This window comes from Balaenoptera acutorostrata, chromosome X (genome assembly GCF_949987535.1).
Source record: "Balaenoptera acutorostrata chromosome X, mBalAcu1.1, whole genome shotgun sequence".
Classification (NCBI taxonomy): Eukaryota; Metazoa; Chordata; class Mammalia; order Artiodactyla; family Balaenopteridae; genus Balaenoptera; species Balaenoptera acutorostrata.
This window is the reverse complement of record NC_080085.1, coordinates 21,971,566-21,992,436: the sequence shown is the minus strand read 5'-3', so window position 1 is coordinate 21,992,436 and position 20,871 is coordinate 21,971,566. Positions and strand designations below refer to the sequence as shown.

The 20,871-nt window shown below is 36.7% G+C and overlaps 1 pseudogene; it reads left to right on the top strand.

The window, feature by feature from the left end:
- Window positions 1-2,482: 2,482 nt before the first annotated feature.
- LOC130706470 (40S ribosomal protein S3a-like) lies at window positions 2,483-20,043 on the top strand (annotated as a pseudogene).
- Window positions 20,044-20,871: the final 828 nt, after the last annotated feature.

The window sequence follows — 20,871 nt, the reverse complement described above, 5'->3', positions numbered from 1 at the left end:
ATTAACGTCTAAGCCCTATGGTACTAAATCTGGCTGTTACAGGCATCTATTCTTTCTCCTCAACTAGACTGTGATCCTCCCAGGATGGTATATTATATCCCTTCACACCACTTGGCAAAGATCTAGACAAACCAAAGACTAACATATGTGAGAGATGACTTCTCTCCTTAATAAAAATAATAACTACCAAATATAATCAAACAAGATAAACTTCACTTTATAAAATAACACACAAATACAATGCAGAATCAGTTTACTGATGTATTCTGACATGTTACTTCAGGATAGTAAAGGAGAAAATGAAAAACAAAAACAAACTCAAAAACATTTTACAAAATACACATCTTTAAATGCATCTTCAGGGTGATTCATTTAGGTGTTTATATGTCTGAGGATCACGATTTATTACATTATTGTGATAAATAGGATTCTATGTAGAGACCTCCAGCTCTTAAGAAAATTAGGAAACAAGGCAGCCTCAGGCAGTAAGAATAAGAGCACAGCAATGTCAAGTTTTTCTGATACAGGAGATGTCTGGTTATAATATAATGACTATGTTCTATGATCTGGATATCAATATTCAATTTTTTCATATGCTACCTAGAGTCAGTCTTAGGAGAGATTTAAATTTCCACCATAGAGAATACTGCCCCAAATCAGAAAAATATTCATGCTTCCTAGGATTGCTGCTTCGACTGTTACTGATTCCATGAAAATATATCTACAAACAGAAAGAGAACATTTGAGGAAGAAGATAAGAAAGGGGTAAGAATGGGTTAAGCAGGGTACACATACTGGATTATCTGTGCTTCACTTTCACATGTGGCAGAGACACTCACCCACCTTCCTCCATGGTTCCAACATCTGCTTTGTAATCTGCCCACTTTGGAGTTGATCAGGTCATGAGGGCTCTTGGTGCCCTTATAAAAGAGGCTTCAGAGAGTTAGCTTGCCCCTTCTGCTATGTGAGGTTACAGTGAGAAGATGATAGTCTAGGAGGAAGCTAGCTCTCACCAGACATCAGATCTGCCAGTGCCATGATCTTGGACTTCCGAGCCTCCAGAACTGTAAGAAACAAACGCTTGTTGTTTATAAGTCAGCCACTTTATGGTATTTTTGTAATAGCAGCCCAAAAGGACTGACACCTCCTATCAACTCTGTAAACCCCAATCCCTCCAGCAAATTTCCTTCTTCTTATGAGGGCCTGACTTGGTTTATGTTTCTTACAATCAAGAACCCTGAAATGTCCAAAGCCCAATCCAAACTTAACATCTGCCTTCAACACATGTAGACCCATCACCTTCTGAATCGTTCACACTCAAACCTGGCATCACTTTAACAACTTCATCTGCCTCACCACCCTGTCATTTCTACCTCTTTAACATTTCACACACCTGTCTGAAAAAAATGCATACCTCTGTGAAATCACAGCAGCAGATGAACCTGTTTAAATCCGACTCATCCTTCAAGAACTAGTTCAAAGTCAGCTCTTGTCTTATCCCTGTCTCCTATGCCCACCCAGGTATAACCACTCTTCACTCTGAACTTTTATTGCATAATTTACCTATTTTCCTGCCCTTATTAGTGCATTCAACTAACAGTTATTAGTTGAACCTACTCTGTGTCAGGTATTGTTATAAGGGCTAGAAATACAGCAATAAACCAAATAGATATCAATCTTTGTCTAGTGAGGAGACAGAATATAAACAAAATAGTAAAATGTAGAGTAGGTTTAAGAGTCATAGGTGCTAAGGAGAAGAAGTAAACAGAGAAAGGGCTAGCGAATGTCATGGAGTGTGCCACTTAGATAAGATGGGCACAGAAGGTCTCACAGAAAAGGTGACATCTGAGAAAAGACCAGAAAGCAAATGAGGGAGTAGACCAAGGGGGAATCTTAGGATCATTCAAGACAGAGAGAGCAGCAAACACAAAGCCCCTAAGTTTGAAGCAGGTCAGATTTTTTGTGGAAAAAAATGGAAAGGCAGAGAGATCAAGGGGAGAGTAGAAGGAGAAGGGCTTAGAGAGTAAGGACCTTGCTTTTCTCTGAATAAGATAGGAAGCCACTGAAGAGACTTAAGCAAACATGGTCTAACTTCATTTTAGCAGGCGGTTCCAGGTGGAGAATGGACTTTAGGGGTGAGGCCCAGCAGAAGCTGGGAGATAAATTAAGAGGTTGTCCTTTGGCAAGATGTTGGTGGAGATGGCATAGACTTTTCACCTCTCTACACCCCTCTCGAAAATAGAAAAAATCAAGTAGGGTAACATAAAAAAATGAATTCAAATGAATCTCCATGAATCCAGAATATAGGTTGGATGCAAGGGGAATGTGGGAGCAGCAGCTCTGCACAAAAGGAGGGAAGACAAAGGGATTTCTGGTGGCCTTAAGAGCCGGGGAATCCAGAAACTGCCAGCAAATCATCACCATGAAGAGAAGGCATCCCTCCTGGGCATGGAGGGCTCAGTGGGCTCATCTAAGAAAAACGATGGAAACAGAAGGAGGCTTCTCAGACCCCCACTTGAGGTGAGTGCAGGAGCACTGCTGGGAGCCTGCGCCCACAGGCTCTGGAGAAAGGAGGGTCCCACACTGACAACACACCTCAGGGAAAGGACTTTGGGGGAAAAAAGAGTCTAGATTCAGGGGGCGGTGGGATGGGAAGCCAGTAGAGGCCCTTTTCAGAAATAACCAGAGAGACGGCTACACTGAGAGACCATGGTTTTGAATACTTCAAATCAACACTAGAGAAGAAGCCCAAGAGCTCCGCAGCTTGGAAGGCCATCCTGATCCAACCCTCAGGAACTTCCTTGTAAAAGGACAGACAAACTCATCTTACTTAAACATGAGTAGGAGAAAAGGACATTCAATTCAATATGCAAGAATCTCCATTATTAAAAAATTTTTTTCTTCTCTTCATGAGGATTAAGCGTGACATATAATTCTTCTATGCTCTGGCGATGGAGCTATAACACAGCTATCAAAAGTGGAGGAAGAAGGGGAAACTGTAAGAACAGCAGAATAAGCTTGCTGGTTGCCTTATAAGGGTAAAGGAGATTATTTTGGTAACAGACATTCTGGGACAGAGTGAGGAGGCAAGAAGAGGTTATAGCTAACTTACTATCACTCATGGTAGAGAACCTGTAGACAGCAGTTAAGGACCTCTGTCCCTCTGGCATACGAAGGCAGGAAACTATTTGCATTAGGACCCTAGAGCCTCTTTAGGAATGACAAGAACAACTATGGAACAGTAAGTCACACTCCCAGACAAGCAGTCACACTCCCAAACACTTGAACAACTTGGGTAAATTCCTCACTTTCCCTGAGCTTCAGTTTCCTCATCTCTACAATGCCCCTAATAATATATATCTTGTAATATCACTGTAAGGACTGGCATGCTGAGGCACGAGAGGTCTTAGTTCTCCCCTTCGCTCACTCTTCCATCCCTGCGCCGTGCCATTCTTTAAAGACCTCAAGATAAATTCTCTAATCCCCTTTGTAGATCAAGTATATGAATATCTTTACACATTGGAAGACTACCTCTTCTACTGTCCTCGGAATTTAAAACAGCTAGCTCTCACTCTCTAAAAACTTACCTTTCTTAAAATTTAACTTCATGTTTTAAATAACACTTTGTATTCAGGGTAAACATTAATGATGTTTTCAATAGCTTTTTATAGTTCCTGCTCTCCTGTTTTGTTATAGACCATTAGGCAGTTGTTACATTCCATTTGTGGTTGAAGTTATCTTTGCTTTGCTTTTACTATGCCATATTGGTTTATAAGCCATGTGGGAAAACTCCCAGATGAAAGGCCCTTCATCAATGCAAGACATTAGTATTCTATCTTTTGAGGAGAAGAGTTTACTCTCTAGGCATATGGAATTGAATCTAATTAAGGGCATCTGCATCATTTAGTTCTAGCAAAAGCAAGACTGTCATTCTGTCATATTAATTTTATCTGTCACCTTAATGTTTAATAGCTGGGTCTAAAAAGCTAGGACGCTCGGCCATGCAGGAGAACAGCAAGGAAAGTTGTGAACAATATCATCATTCAATTCATACTCATCGGCAATCTGAGGGGCTCCCTGAACAAAGCTCTGGTATTTATACAGCCACAGGTGTCCAACATCACAGCTTTCCACAATGGGGTGCAGCCCCAGGACACAAGAAAAGCAAATTCAGTAGACAAATATACAAAACAGGCTGGTTAAGAGCAATCGGAGACAGTGTGACTCCTCTCTGGCCAAAGAGTGAAGGGAGAGAATCACAAACCTGACAGATAGCCAACAACTATTACCTCTAGCTTGAAAAAAGTAACCTGTGCGAACAAACACTTATCCTTACAGGAGCTGAGAATAAGCCGGCCAAATTTCCATGACCATGGAAATTTCCACACCATGCCCTGCCCAGGCTTAAAACCTTACCCGTTGACCTGAAGGTTAAAATCAAAATCCTCAGTAGGATTTAGGTCAAGGATTTCAAACTCAGGCCTCGTATTAGATGATAAATGACAACTGACCCTAGGCCTGTGTGTCTGGAAGGTACAGGAAGTGGGGCGGCGGGGGGGCACTGTAGTGAATGGCAGGGCACAAGGCCCACACCATAGTCGCAGCCTCCCCTCAGTTCAACTTAATTTGTTGTTGTTAGGAGGACGGTATTGTCAGAAGTAATGACTGGACAAGGGAAGCCAGAAAGCTGGATTTTAAAATTATTTGATTTTTAAATAATTCAAACTTAAAATACTATGTAAGCCAACATTCTGCAGAACAAACAAAAGCAAATCTGGACGAAAGACCACCATTTTGTAACTTCTGCACATGCCTAGAACTAGAGAGAAAGCAGAGATAATATATTACATTATAGTACATACACCTATATGTATATTATTATAACTATATGTATATTACATATAACCATATATAACCATATATAACTATAAATGTTTATATGGTTTTATTACATATAATATAGTTGCATGGTTATTTATAGATACATAGATACACAGTAGATACAGAGTAGAAAATAAATATATGGGAGAATCTTCAAACTAAGACAAGAATATTTAACCAGAAAAATTTGTATCATCTAGCCTGCATTATATATATATATACACACACATATATATATACACACATACATACACATTTTTTTTTTTTTTTTGGCCATTCCATGCAGCTTGCAGGATCCTAGTTCCCCAACCAGGGACCAAACCCTCTCCCACTGCAGTGGAAGTGCAGAGTCCCAACCACTGGATTGCCAGGGAATCCCCATACATTCTATATTTTTAATCATTTGGGCAGGAGCTGAGCTGAAGTATCACTTGGTACTGATTATAAAAAGAAAATCTTACTAGGCAAATTTACAATATCAACAAGACTATAAGTTACTTCTTAACTTCTTAAGATTAATTGATTCCAGAAACCTCTGAGTATACACTAACACACAAGGCAATTATGTATGAGCCAAGACAAAAATTGATTCTTCATTAAGTTAAAATACAGATTGCTGGTTTTGTCCTATGTCCAGAATACATCAGTATTCTCAATTGTCATGTTTTTTTAAATGGCAACAATTCAAACCTTTCATTAATTTACATAGACACCACTAGAAATCAGTTAAAAATAGAGGCTTCTAGCTAATATGATTTTACTACTTTCAACTTAAACTTATTATGTTTAAAATACAAAATTGTTCCAAGTGTCTGCGTTTTTGCTTCTAAAGATTGGAAAATTGTGCATTAGTTTGATATATCAGTATATCCTTTCACTAGTTTCTTGCATAACACATAAACTAGCTACAAGAAAATTCCAGAAAATGATTTTCAAAAATGTTTCAGCAATGGTAACATTCATGTAATAAGTACCTTCCCCCAGGGTAAGATTTTTGAACAATAAAGTTATTTGGATGTCTAAAATATAGAATATTTTTAAACATCTTATTTCTTTATATTTACTTTCCATGCAGTAAAATCTAATAAAAATGAAATGGAATAATTCCTTTTTATCACCTCCAGGATGTGGGTATACAAATCTATTTAAAGATGAAAAACAAACCAACCCTCACAATGGTAAGGGATCTTACTGTTTCCTCATGAATTATTTTTTCATAACTGGGTCATTGGATAATTAACTATTGGCCTGAAAAAGCCACTTAGCATATTGTGCATTTACATGTACTAAAGCTGAAATAATACATTCCTAAGTTTAAAAACACTTCCTTCTTATGCCTTGTCTCACAAGTGTGGAAATAATACTGGAGGGTCTTTTGATTCTTGAGTATTAATTCTTGTACCACAGCTTTATAAATAATCTGGAGCTTACAAATACAGCAGGAGAAGGAATTGGCTAAACAGAAACACTGGGCTGGGCAGTAGAGCCTCCAGGATGATCCAAGTATTTATATCCAGCCATCATCATGAAAAATGTCAGCACTCCTCTGGTTCACCTACTATCTGGAATGATGAGTGCTGGTGCCTTCCAATTCAGACACAGCTGTAAGGACACCAACAGGTGTCATTTTATTTGTATCCATTGTTGCCTAACGGGGACAAAAATGATTACTGAGCATCTGCCAATTTGATAAAGTGCTACAATTATCCTCACCATGTAATACTTATCAGTTCTTGAACAAGGGTATAAGTAGAATATGCCCAGGGAAAAGTAGCATAAGTCTCCTAGTAGCTTTAGGATATATTTCAGTATTTTGGGTTTCTCCTTACAAATAATGGAAAGGGAAAATTACATTTTTCCTCTTTAAGCCAAACTTTGAAATACTAAGACACACATTTGTTTGATTTGAAAAATTATTGTTTGAAAATCAATTAATGTAATCCATCACATCAACAGACTAAAAAAAGAAAAATCATATGATCATATCAATAGATGTAGAAAAAGCATCTGACAAAATCCAACACCAACTCATGATTTAAAAAAAGAACTCTCAGTATACTAGGAATAGAGGGGAATTTTCTCAACTTAAAAAAGACTATCTACAAAAAACCTACAGCTAACATCATACTTAATGGTGAGAAACTCAAAGCTTTCCCAGTAAGATTAGGTATAAAGAAAGGATGTCCCCTCCTACCACTCCTTTTCAACATTTTACTGGAAGACCTTGATAATGAAATAAGGGAAGAAAAAAAAAGAAAAGCTATACAGATTAGGAAGAAGACATAACATTGTCATTGTTCACAAATGATATGACTGTCTATGTAGAAAATTTGAAAGAACAACAACAAAAAAACTCCTGGAACTAACAAGTGATTATAGCAAGGTTGTAGGATACAAGGTTAATATACAGAAGTCAACTGTTTTCCTATATACCAAAAACAAACCAGTGGAATTTGAAATTAAAAACACAACAATATTTACATTAGGACCCACAAAAACTGAACACTAAGGTATAAATTTAACTAAATATGTGTAAGATCTATATGAGGAAAACTATAAAACTGATAAATGAAATCAAAGAACTAAATAAACGGAGAGATATTCCATGTTCATGAATAGGAAGAATCAATACTGTCAAGATGTCAGTTCTTCCAAATTTGATTAATAGATTCAATGCAATGCCAATCAAAATCCAAGCAAGTGATTTTACAGATATTGAAAAACAGATTATAAAGTTTACATGAAGAGGCAAAAGACTCAGAATAGCCAACACAATACTGAAGAAGAAGAACAAACATGGAGGACAAACATTACCCAACTTCAAGACTTAAAATAAAGCTGCAGTAATCATGACAGTGTGGTATTGGCAATAGAACAGACAAACAGATCAATGGAACAGAATAGAGAGCACAGAAAAAGATCCCATAAATATAGACAGCTGATCTCTGACAAAAGAGCCAGGGCAATACAATAGAGCAAAGATAGTCTCTTTAGCAAATGGTGCTGGAACAACTGGACATCCACTTGTAAAAGAAAAAAATGAAGTTAAGGACAGCCTATAGACCCTTCACAAAAATTAACTCAAAATGGATCATAGACCTAAATGTCAAATCCAAAACTACAAACCCCTAGAAGATAACATAGGAGAAAATGTAGATGACCTTGGGTTTGGTGACACCTTTTAAATACAGCACCAAAGACAATCCATGAAAGAAATCATTGATAGGGAAGACTTCATTAAAATTTAAATCTTCTGCTCTGCAAAAGATAATGTCAAAAGACTGAGAGGACAAACCATGCAATGGGAGAAAATATTTGTAAAAGACACATCTGATAACAGACTGTTATCTAAAATATACAAAGAACTCTTAATATTCAACAATAAAAAAATAAACAGCCTAATTAAAATATGGGCCAAAGACCTTAACAGATACCTCACCAAAGAAGCTATAGAGATGGCAAGGAAGCATATGAAAAGAAGGTCCACGTCATATGTCATCAGGGAAATGCAAATTAAAACAACAATGAGATACCACTGCACACCTATTAAAATGGCCAAAATCCAGAACACTGACAACAGCAAATGCTGATGAGGATATGGAGCAACAGGAACTCTCATTCACCATTGGTGGGAATGCAAAATGGTACGGCCACTTTGGAAAAGTTTGGCCATTTCTTATAAAACTAAAAAAGGCTTATCATATAATCCAGCAATTGCACTCCTTAGCACTCATCCAAAGGAGCTGAAAACTTATGCCTACACGAAAACCTGTATATGAACATTTATAGCAGCTTTATTCGTAATTAAAGAAACTTGGAAGCAGCCAAGATGTCCTTCAGTAGGTAAATGGATAAATAAACCATAGTACACCCAGACAATGGAATATTACTCAGTGTTAAATAGATACGAGCTATCAAGCCATGAAAAGACATGGAGGAAACTTAAATGCATATTACTATGTGAAAGAAGCCAATCTGAAAAGGCTACATGTTTTATCATTCCAACTACATGACATTCTCAAAAAGATAAAACTATGGAGACAGTAGAGAGATCAGTGGTTGTCAGGGGTTGGCAGTGGGGGAATAAATAGGCAGAGCACAGATGATTTTTACGGCAATGAAAACACTCTATATGATACCATAATGATGGTACATGTCATTATACATTTTTTCCAAACCCATGGAATGTACAACACCAAGAGTGAACAGTAGTGTAAACTATGGACTTTGGGTGATTATGATGTGTCAATGTAAGTTCATCAATTGTAACAAATACATCATTCTGATGGAGGATGTTGTTGGAGGATGTTGTTGGAGGATGTAATCAAGAAGACATGACCACCAGTTGACCCAAGAGCTAGACCCAGGCAACTGGAGGCTCCACATCCTCTCCCCTGTCCTTGGAATGTGCATTCTGCTTGCCTTCCCCACTCTCAGAAGCTGCTCCAATTTATACAACCTTAAAATAGAAATGTGGTGTTGAGGCTATGTGGACTGGGTACATAACTGAACCCAGTTAAGGCCTCTACATAAACTTTTAAGACACTGGCAGGTGGGTGCAGAAATCTACTTACCTTGTGGTTGCCCAAGACAAGCCTTGTAAGTTCCCTTGTTTATTAAACCTATCACCTACCAATATGCAGTGGCCTGCCTCTTTCTTCAGTCTCTCCTTGCCCTCCATGTAAGGGGCCTGGTTTCAGATTACACCTGGGAAGCTCCTGAGGCAGTTGTGAAACAACAGATGTTGATAATGGGGGAGATTATACATGTGTGGGGGCACGGAGTATAAGGGAAATCTCTGTACCTTCCCCTCAATTTTGCTATGAACCTAAAACTGCTCTAAAAAAGTAAAGTCTCCATTAAAATTTTTTAAAAAATATCCCATTGTTATTGTGGATTTACCTAGTTCTCCTTATTTTGTCAATTTTTGCTTTATGTATTTTGAATATATGTTATTAGGTCAATACAGATTTAGTTTTTTTTTTCTCTTCCTTGTTAACTGGACCTTTTATCATTATGCAATATCCCTCTATATCTCCAGGTAACACTCTTTCCCTTTAAAGTCTACTTTGTCTGACATTATTATAGTTATACCAGTTTTTGTGATGTGCATGTGCAGAAAGGGCCATTAGTGTTTTCACAGTGTATTTTTTCATCCTTTCATTTTCAACCTTTCTATACCTTTGTATTTGGGGTGTATCTCTTGTAAGCAATGGATAGTTGGGTTCTGTTCTTTTTTTCAGTCTGAGAATGTTTTACTTTAATTGGAGAGTTTAGGCCTTTACATTTAAAGTAGCTGCTGATATATTTGGGTGTAAATATACCATTACACTATTTGATCTCTATTTGTCTCACCATGTCTGAATTCCTCTATTTTTTCCTTTTTTCTTGCTTTCATTCAAATAGAATTAGGGGTTTTTTTCTGTTACTTTTCTCCTCTGTTAGTTTGGTAGTTGTACATTCTTTCATGTTGCTTTACTGGTTAGCCTATAGATTATAACATAATCTATGTTATATAATGCCACATATATTTTAAACCTCATGATACATTATTATTATGCTTTTATACATATAATATTCATTTAGATTTTTCCACACACATCGTTACCTTTTTCATCACTCTTAATTCCTCGCTGCATTTGGACCTTCTTTCTGGGATTATTTCCCTTTCACTCAAAGAATACCATTCAGTATTTCCTTTTGTGTGGGTCTGCTGGTATCAAACACCTTTGGTATTTGTTTTTCTGAAAATGTCCTTATTTTACCTACATTTTTGAAGGATATTTTAACTTGATATAGGGATCCTGGATTGTAAGAAATTTTCACTGAATCTATATCTCTTATGCTCTTTATGCATTTTCTCTTCCTTTATCTCTTCATGTTTCAATTTGGATATTTTCTTCTGACTTATGTTCCTGTTAACTAATTCTCTATTTCATAGCATCTAATCTGCTAGAAAATTCATCTACTGAATTATCAATATCAGTTATTGTATTTCTCATTTTTAGTATTTCCATTTGGTTCTCTTCTAAAGATTCTAGTTTGCTACTGAAATTATCAATCTTGTCTTTTATTTCCTTGTACACATTAAGCTATTATTTTAATGCTTTTAAAGTGGCCCCCACTTATTTCTCTTTAATATTATTCCCAAATTTAATTTCATCTTAAAATTCTTAAATTATCTATTATGAAGCACTAACTGATTGCATGTTCAATATTCATAAAATTGGTTACTTAAAACCATTCATTGGGAATATCGACTCACATGTAAATAATAGTAGTGCCTAATAATTACATAGGAAAAGAGAAACCTTTTGTGCAATTGTGCTACTGTGCGTGTGTATACACACACATGCCTATATACATATATATATACAATCATATGTAATCATTGAGAGTTTTTACTTAACTTACAAGTGACTGATATACCTAGATATCTGAAAAACATAATGTATTCTTTGTCTGAGAAATCACATATTTCCCTAATAGGCCAAGGAAAAAAACTGTTCTCCAACTTGTTATTCTCCTCCTCCTCCACACCCTTCTTTTTTTTTTGGCTGCACTGGGTCTTCGTTGCTGTGCGTGGGCTTCCTCTAGTTGCAGCGAGTGGGGGTGGGGGCTTCTCATTGCGGTGGCTTCTCTTGTTGTGGAGCACGGGCTCTAGGCATGCGGGCTTCAGTACTTGTCACACACGGGCTCAGTTGTTCCACGGCATGTGGGTTCTTCCCGGACCAGGGATCGAACCCGTGTCCCCTGCATTGGCAGGCGGATTCTTAACCACTGCGCCACCAGGGAAGTCTCTACACCCTTCCTTTTAAATGTAAAAGGAGAGAGGAGCTTTTGAAGAGGAAGATACTAAGCAGATATTTTAAAGAGATTTCAGGTATTGAATTTCCTCATGACAGAGTTTGTTAAGCCACAAAATCCATTTATCTTAGATATATATATTTCACATTTCTATTTCTCCAAGTTATGTAACTATTTCAAAGTTTATATCTGGCTTCTAGAACAAGCATATATATTACATGTAAATCCCTCAACACTAAACTGACCTCACTGACTTAAACACATCTGGGAATGGGATTAATGAATTCAAATTAATCTCATACGGCTCTGTACAGAAGTAACTTTTCTATAACCTTGGTGGGCCCATAAAATCCACGATTAATGCATAAATAAAAAATCAGAAGAATCTGAGTCAAGAATATTTGCAAACTGTCAGAATTCCTAGAAGCAAATAATCTCTCATCTTACAGTTGTATATATACAATACTATTTTAACATATTTTGATTAAAACATGATTCATATCCTTTTATAACTCTCCATTACTTCTCCTCCCAAATAATTTTAGAATGTAGCTCTTCCATTTATTCATTAGCTTTTAATATTAATTATGATGGGGTATCTCTATTTTGTGAAATACATACAAAAGTTGGTAGATTGGAAATAACTTTTGGTCATTCCAATCTTAACCAGAATTAGACTGTTAGCACACAATTTATGGGCCTACTCTCACGTTATTAATCAATGTAGCATAACCGTCTACTCTGCCCTATAGTTTATGAGATTAGACAACATAAACTTTTCTTAAAGTTATAAGTTCTTAGATCATTCTTTAACACCATATACAAAAATAAGCTCAAAATGGATTAAAGACCTAAATGTGAGACCAGACACTATAAAACTCCTAGAGGAAAACATAGGCAGAACACTCTCTGACACAAACTGCAGCAATACCTTTTTTGATCCATCTCCCAGAATAATGGAAATTAAAAAGTTAGAAGTTTTTACATTATGCTAAATGAAATAAACCAGTCACAGAAACAGAAATACTGTATAATTCTACTTATGTGAGGTATCTAAAGTAGTCAAATTCATAAAAATATAAAGTAGGGTGGTGGTTACCAGGGGCTGGGAGAAGGGGGAAAGAAGGAGTTGTCCTTTAAATGGGTAAAGAATTTCAGATTTGAAAGATGAAAAAGTTCTTGAGATCTCTTTTACAACAATGTGAATATACTTAACACTACTGAACTATTAACTTAAAAATAGTTAAGATGATACTCTGGTTTCTCTCTTGACTGAATAAATATTTCATCTTTTACTGAAAAAAAATGGTTAATAAGGTTTTTTAAAAAGTTGCAAGTTTATCACATCAAGGATATAGTCTTATCACACTAATCCTTTAGGAAGGCAATTAGCCTTTCAAATGACATTCCAGTAAGCAAAATTATCAGAGTAATGTCCCCCCAAAACACTGTTTTCAATGACAGTGAAGTACAACTTTAATGGACTAGGATGCCAATATCTTCTATTATTTTCAAACTCCCAACAACAACTGGTAATATTAAGTCACTTTCCCCCAGACATTATATAGTTCAAGCAACTACTTTTCTCATTTAAAAATACACGTGAAAAGCACAGTGGTAGTAAGGCAGGGTAAATCATTTCTAGCCAATGTTTACAGGGGCTGCAAACAACCCTCTAAGAATAGATTAATATTGCCTGAATTACACACTTTGTCTTCATACTAAGTGATAGCCAGAAAGCCTGTAAGAACTAATACCTAAATCATAAGTAAATAATTCAATTGACATCAAAGCTCTTTGAAAGTATATAAAAAATTGGTATTATTAAAAGGCCTGCTAGAAAATGCTAATACTATTATAGGAAAAACTTACTACTATTACTCAATTTTGACAAATTAATGCATTTCTGGGAAACTGTAATAGCTTTTGTATTGGTCTTAGATCCTTATTTTCTACTCCTCTGTCCTCCTACCAGCTATTGCTCTGACCAGGGTAGAAAAAAGTTAAAGCGCTTTAGAATATTGGAAGGAGCTTTTCTATGAGAACAACAGTATTTCTGATGTAAGCTGAAGTTTCTGTTTTAAAAAAACAGCAATACAGTGAGGGAATGGTAACTACCTAAACAAGATTTTTTTTTTTGGCATATTCTCCAAAAAACTATATAGATCAACAAGAAGAAAATATAAAACCACAAAAGTTCCATACTCTCATCATAACTGGAAGATAAAAAATACCAAAAAAAAATCAAATTATCTGCAAGCAGAAAAATAAATACCAATTTCCTGTAGAGCTATCTTCCAAGCTCCCTCCTCCAGCATTAGCAGAAGCTAGGATGACCTAGAAAAACTGTGCAGGAGAAGAGGACAACAAAGGACCTAAGAGTGAACTAAAATCATTCTCAGAATGACAAAGTGCACACTAGTTGCCAAAAATGAAAGAGGATCCATGTGGATTAGTGTAGTGTTTACTGTGAAATGGAAAAGCTGTAAGGGAGGACTAGGCCTACCAGATATTAAAACAGACTATAAAGCCTCTGTAATTGTAATACTAGTGCTTGAATAGACTGACCAGTTTACAGGACAGAAAGTGCAGAAATAGACCTGAGTATATGTGGAAATATAGTACATGATGAAGATGGTACCTCATTTAACTATGGTCAAAGACAAACTTTTTATTAAATGGTGCTGGAACAACTGGGCAGCCATTTGGAAAAAGATAAAATTAGATCTGTACCTCATACCTTACACAAAAATAAACTCCAGATGAATCAGATATCTGAAAGTTAAAAATGAAATACTAGACAAAATATTAGACAAAAAAGAAACAAATATTAGAGAAAAATATGCATGAATTCCTCTATAATCTGAGGGTTGGGAAAGGCTTTCAAACTATTACTCAAAAATCTAGGTGCAATGAAAGAAAAAAAGTTGCTAAATTTTATTTAAAATTTTCATGGCAAAAAACATCATAAGCAAAGTAAAACAAATGATACACTAGGAGAACAGATTTGTAATGCAAATCACAGACAGGAACTGGTATCGCTAATATATAAAGAACTCTTAAAATTGGAGGGAGAATGTTCAGGGGAAACATCAGGAATATGGTGGAATAGGAAGCCCTGGACTTTCCCTCTACCAACAGACATACTGATTCAACAACAGTACATGAACAAACACCCTTTGTGAGAAATCCAGAAACTGGCTGAGAGGCTCCTGCATTCCAGGCAAGTGCAAAATCAGCCACAATGAAGCCAGCAGGAAAACATGAGAGACCATTTAACTATGACCCCTACCCTTGGCCAGGGTCATATGATCAAAGGAAACTCCCAGCTCCTAGTTTCTCTCTGTCGAGGGAAAGAGTCAGGCCACACCTCCAATAATCCAACTTTTTCAGGGGCTCCCTACGGGGCTGGTTTCTGCCTATGTGTTGCAGAGCACTGACAGGACCTGCCATACACTAGATGCCTGGGGTCCAGTGAGACCAAACACCGCAGTTTGATCTAGTATACCACCAGCCTTCATAGGCCCTCCGCCCAGCTCAGTACAGAGGAAGCAGAAAAAAAAAAAAAAAAGATTTCAGCTTCTCTCTGGAAAGGGAAAAAGCTGGACAGTACATCCAAAGGTCTAATTTTCCAGGGGCTGCCCAACAGACTGCCTTCTGCCTCACCTGTCTTGGAACACTGATGGGACCCAACATATTCTAAACACATGGGGATCACTAAGATTGAAGATGGTGGTTTGGACTAGCATAAAGGCTTGACAGGCCCCCAGAATCTCTAGCTGGGATGATTGGTGAAGGTCTCCTCTCATAAAGGCAAGTCCATGAAGACTGGGAGAGGTGGCTGTTTTCTCTAATGCACAAATACCAACACAAAGAGTCAAAGAAAATGAAGGAACAGGAAATGATTTCCCAAACAAAGGAACAAGATAAATTTCTAGAAACTAACACTAATGAAACAGAGATATATGATTTATCGGACAGAATTCAAAACAACCATCGTAAAGATGCTATAAGAAGTCAGGAAAATAAGGCATGAACAAAGCAAGAATCAAAGAAATAGAAAACATTGAAAAGAACCAAACAGAAATTTTCAAGCTAAAGAATACAATAACTGAACTGAAAAGTTCAGTAGAGGGGTTCAAAAGCAGACTAGATCAAGCAGAAATAAAGGATCAGCAATCTCAAAGATAGGCCAGTAGAAATTATCCAGTGAAAGAAGTAAAAAGAAAAAAGAATGAAAGAGTAAAGACAGCTTAAGGGACTTACGAGACACCATCAAATATACCAATATATACATTATAAGAGTCCCAGAGGGAGAAGAGAGAGAGGATCAGACAGCTGATTCAAAAAAATAATGGCTGAACACTTTCCAAAGCAGGGGAAGGAAATAGATATCCAAATCCAAGAAGCCCAATGACCACAACTAAGAGGAACTCAGATAATCCACAATGAGACAAATTACGATCAAATTGTCAAAACTCAAAGAGAGAATTTCAAAAGTAGCAAGACAAAAGTGACTTGTCACATACATGTAACTCCCATAAGACTATGAGAAAACTTTTCAACAGAAGCCCTGCAGGCCAGAAGAGAGTCAAATGATATACACAAACTGCTGAAAGGAAAAAAAAAAACTGTCAGCCAAGAATACTATATCCAGCAGAACCATCTTTCAGAAATGGAGAGATAAAGACATTCCCAGACAGATAAAAGCTGAGAGTTCATTACCACTAGACTTGCCTTACAAGAAATGCTAAAGGGAGTTCTTCCAAGTTGAAATGAAAAGATGTTAAACAGCAATATGAAAGCTCAAGACCCCACTTTCAATAAAAAATAGAACATCCAGACAGAAGATCAATTAAGAAATAGAGAAATACAGCAACATTAAATTTGAAATGAACCTAACAGACATATACATAACATTCATTCCAACAGCAGCAGAATATATACTCTTCACAAGTGCACATGGAACATTCTCCAGGATACATAGCATGTTAGGTCAAAAAACAAGTTTTAACAAATTCAAGAATACTGAAATCATAGCAAGTTCTTTTCTGACCACAATGGAACGAAACTGGCCACCAACAGTAGAAGGAAAATTTAAAAATTCACAAGCATGTGGGAATTAAACAGCACAATCTTGAACAACCAATGAGTCAAAGGAGAAATCAAAAGGGAAATTAGAAAAGACCTTGAGGCAAACAAAAACAAAAATACAACATACCAAAACCTATAGGATGTAGCAAAAACAGTACTAAGAGGGACATTTAGAGTGAAAAATGCTTACATTATAAAAGAAAGATCTCAAACAATCTAACTCTACACCTCAAAGAACCAGAAAAATAAAAACAAATTAAACCCAATGTTATCAGAAGGAAAGAAATGATAAAGAGTACAAATAAACAAAATAGAGAACAGAAAAAAAATCAACAAAACTAAGAGTTGGTTTTCGAAAAGATCCCCAAAATTGACAAAACTATAGCTAAATTAACTAAGAAAAAAAAAGAAGACTCAAATAAATAAAATCATAAACAAAAGAGAAGACATTACAACTAATGCCACAGAAATTAAAAGATCATAAGTGACTACCAGGAAAAATTATACACTAACAAATTGGATAACTTAGAAAAAATAGATAAATTCATAGAAAAATACAACCTCTTTCATGACTGAATTATGAAGAAACAGAAAATCTGAACAGACCTACACCACATTAATAGAATGAAGGATAAAAATCACATGATCATATCAATAGATGCAAAGAAAGCATTTGACAAAATTCAGTACTCTTTCATGATATAAACTCTCAACTAGAAATAGAAGGAAATTACCTCAACATAATAAATGCCATATATGAAAAGCCCACAGCTAACATCATACTTAACAGTGAAAAACTGAAAGTTTTTCCTCTAAGATCTGGAAAAAGGCAAGGATGCTCACTCTTTCTACTTCTATTCCAAATAGTACTGGAAGTTCTATAATCATAAAGGAAGAAGTAAAATTACATGTGTTTGCAGATGACAAGATTTTATATGTAGGAAACCCTAAAAATTACACACACACACACACACACAAACTGAATAAAGGAATTCAGTCAAGTTGCAAGATACAAAAATCAACTGCATTTCTATACACTAACAGTGAACTATCTAAAAAGAAAATTAAGAAAACAATCCCATTTAAAATAGCATCAAAATTATAAAATACTTAGGAATTAACTAAAAGACTTGTGCACTGAAAACTACAAAACATTGATGAAATAAGTTAAAGAAGACACAAGTAAATGGAAAGACATTCCATGTTCATGGATGAGGAGACTTAATATTGTTAAAATGCCTATATGACCCAAAGCAATCTAGAGATTCAATATAATCTCTATCAAAATCCCAATGACAGAAAAAACAATCCTAAAACTCAGATGAAAGCACAAAGGACTCCAAATAGCGAAAACAATATTGAGATAGAAGAACAAAGCTGGAAACTTCACACTTCCTGATTTCAAAACGTATAAAATTATAGTAATTAAAACAGTATGGCCTGCACGTCTGGAGCCTGTGCTCCGCAACAAGAGAGGCCAATAGTGAAAGGCCCGCGCACCGCGATGAAGAGTGGCCCCCACTTGCCACAACTAGAGAAAGCCCTCGCACAGAAACGAAGACCCAACACAGCCATAAATAAATAAATAAATAAAATTTAAAAAACAAAAACAAAAACAAAACAGTATGGCACTGCCATAAAGACAGACATATAGTCCAATGAAACCAGAGTCCAAAAATAAATCCACATATATGCAGTCAAGTGATCTTCAACAAAGGTGCCAGGACTACACAATGGGGAAAAGACAATCTCTTCCAGAAAAAAAAGGCATGGGGGAAACTGGACATCCACATGTAAAAGAATGAGATTCAACCCTATCTTACAACATATATAAAAATCGACTCAAAATGGATTCAAGACAAACATAAGACCTGAAACTGTTAAATTCCTAGAAGAAAACACAGGGGAAAAGCTTCATGATGTTGGCCTTGGCAATAATTTCTTGGATATAACACCAAAAGCACAGGCAAGAAAAGCAAAAAAGACAAGTGAGACTACATCAAACTAAAAAAGCGTCTGCACAGAAAAGGAAATAATCAAGTGAGTGAAAAAGAAACCTATAGAATTGCAAAAAATATTTGCAAACCATGTATCTGATAAGAAGTGAGTATCCAAAATATATAAGGAGCTCCTACAACTCAATAGCAAAAAAATCAAATAATCCAATTTTTTAAATGGGTAAAATACTTGAATAGATATTTCTCCAAAGAAGACATACAAAAGTCCAAGAGGTTTGTGAAAAGATGCTTACCATCACTAATCATCAGGGAAATTCAAATCAAAACCACAATGGTATGTCACTTCACACCTGTTAAAATAGCTATTATCAAAAAAGACAAAAGATAACAAGTGTTGGCAAGGGTTTGGAGAAAAAAAGAACCCTTGTACACTGTTGGTCAGGATGTAAATTGATACAGTCACTATTGAAAACAGTATGGAGGTTCCTCAAAAACTTAAAATTGTAACTACAGGGTCGGTAAGAACAAGTGCCTTACAAAAGGCCGTAAAAAGGGAGCCAAGAAGAAGGTAGTTGACCCATTTTCTAAGAAAGATTGGTATGATGTGAAAGCACCAGCTATGTTCAATATAAGAAATATTGGGAAAACACTAGTCACGAGAACTCAAGGAACCAAAATCACATCTGATGGCCTCAAGGGTCGTGTGTTTGAAGTGAGCCCTGCTGATCTGCAGAATGATGAAGCTGCATTTAGAAAATTCAAGCTTATTACTTAGGATGTTCAGGGAAAAAACTGCCTGACTAATTTCCATGGCACGGATCTTACCCGTGACAAAATGTGCTCCATGGTCAAAAAATGGCAGACCATGCCTGAAGCTCACATTGATGTCAAAACTACCGATGGTTATTTGCTTCGTCTATTCTGTGTGGGTTTTACTAAAAAGCGCAACAATCAGATTCAGAAGACCTCTCATGCCCAGCACCAGCAGGACTGCCAGATGCGCAAGAAGATGATGGAAATCATGACCCGAGAGGTGCAGACAAATGACTTGAAAGAGGTGGTCAATAAATTGATTCCAGACAGCATTGGAAAAGACATAGAAAAGACCTGCCAATCTATTTATCCATTCCATGATGTCTTTGTTAGAAAAGTAAAAATGCTGAAGAAGCCCAAGTTTGAACTGGGAAAACTCATGGAGCTACATGGTGAAGGTAGTAGCTCTGGAAAAGCTACTGGGGATGAGACAGGTGCTAAAGTTGAATGAGCTGATGGATATGAGCCACCAGTCCAAGAATCTGTTTAAAAATCAGACTTTTAATGGTGACAAATAAAAGACCTTATTTGTGATTAAAAAAAAAATTGTAACTACCATATGATCCAGCAATCCCACTTTTTTTTTTTTTTTATAATTTTTATAGCTACTTTATTTATTTATTTCTTTATTTTTGGCTGTGTTGGGTCTTCAGTTCCTGCGAGGGCTTTCTCTAGTTACGGCAAGTGGGGGCCACTCTTCATCGCGGTGCAGGGACCGCTCTTCATCGCAGTGCGCGGGCCTCTCACCATCGCGGCCCCTCCCGTTGCGGGGCACAGGCTCCAGACGCGCATGCTCAGTAGTTGTGGCGCACGGGCTTAGTTGCTCCGCGGCATGTGGGATCTTCCCAGACCAGGGCTCGAACCCGCGTCCCCTGCATCGGCAGGCAGACTCTCAACCACTGCGCCACCAGGGAAGCCCCCCACTTTTTTTTAAATTCGCGCCACGTGACATGTGGGATCTCAATTCCCTGCAGTGGAAGCGTGGAGTCTTAACCACTGGACCACCAGGGAAGTCCCCACTTCTGAGTATATATCCAAAGGAAATTAAATCAGTATCTTGGAGAGTTATCTGCACTCTTATATTCATTGCAGCATTATTCACAGTAGCCAAGACATGGAAACAACTTAAGTGTCTGTTGACAGATGAATGGCTAAAGCAAATGTGATATATATATGAATAATACAAGGGAATATTGCTCAGCCTTTAAAAAGAAAGAAATCTTACCATTTATAGCAACATGGCTGATCCTGGAAGACATTACGATAAGTGACATAAACCAGACACAGAAAGACACATACTATATGATCTCACTTATAT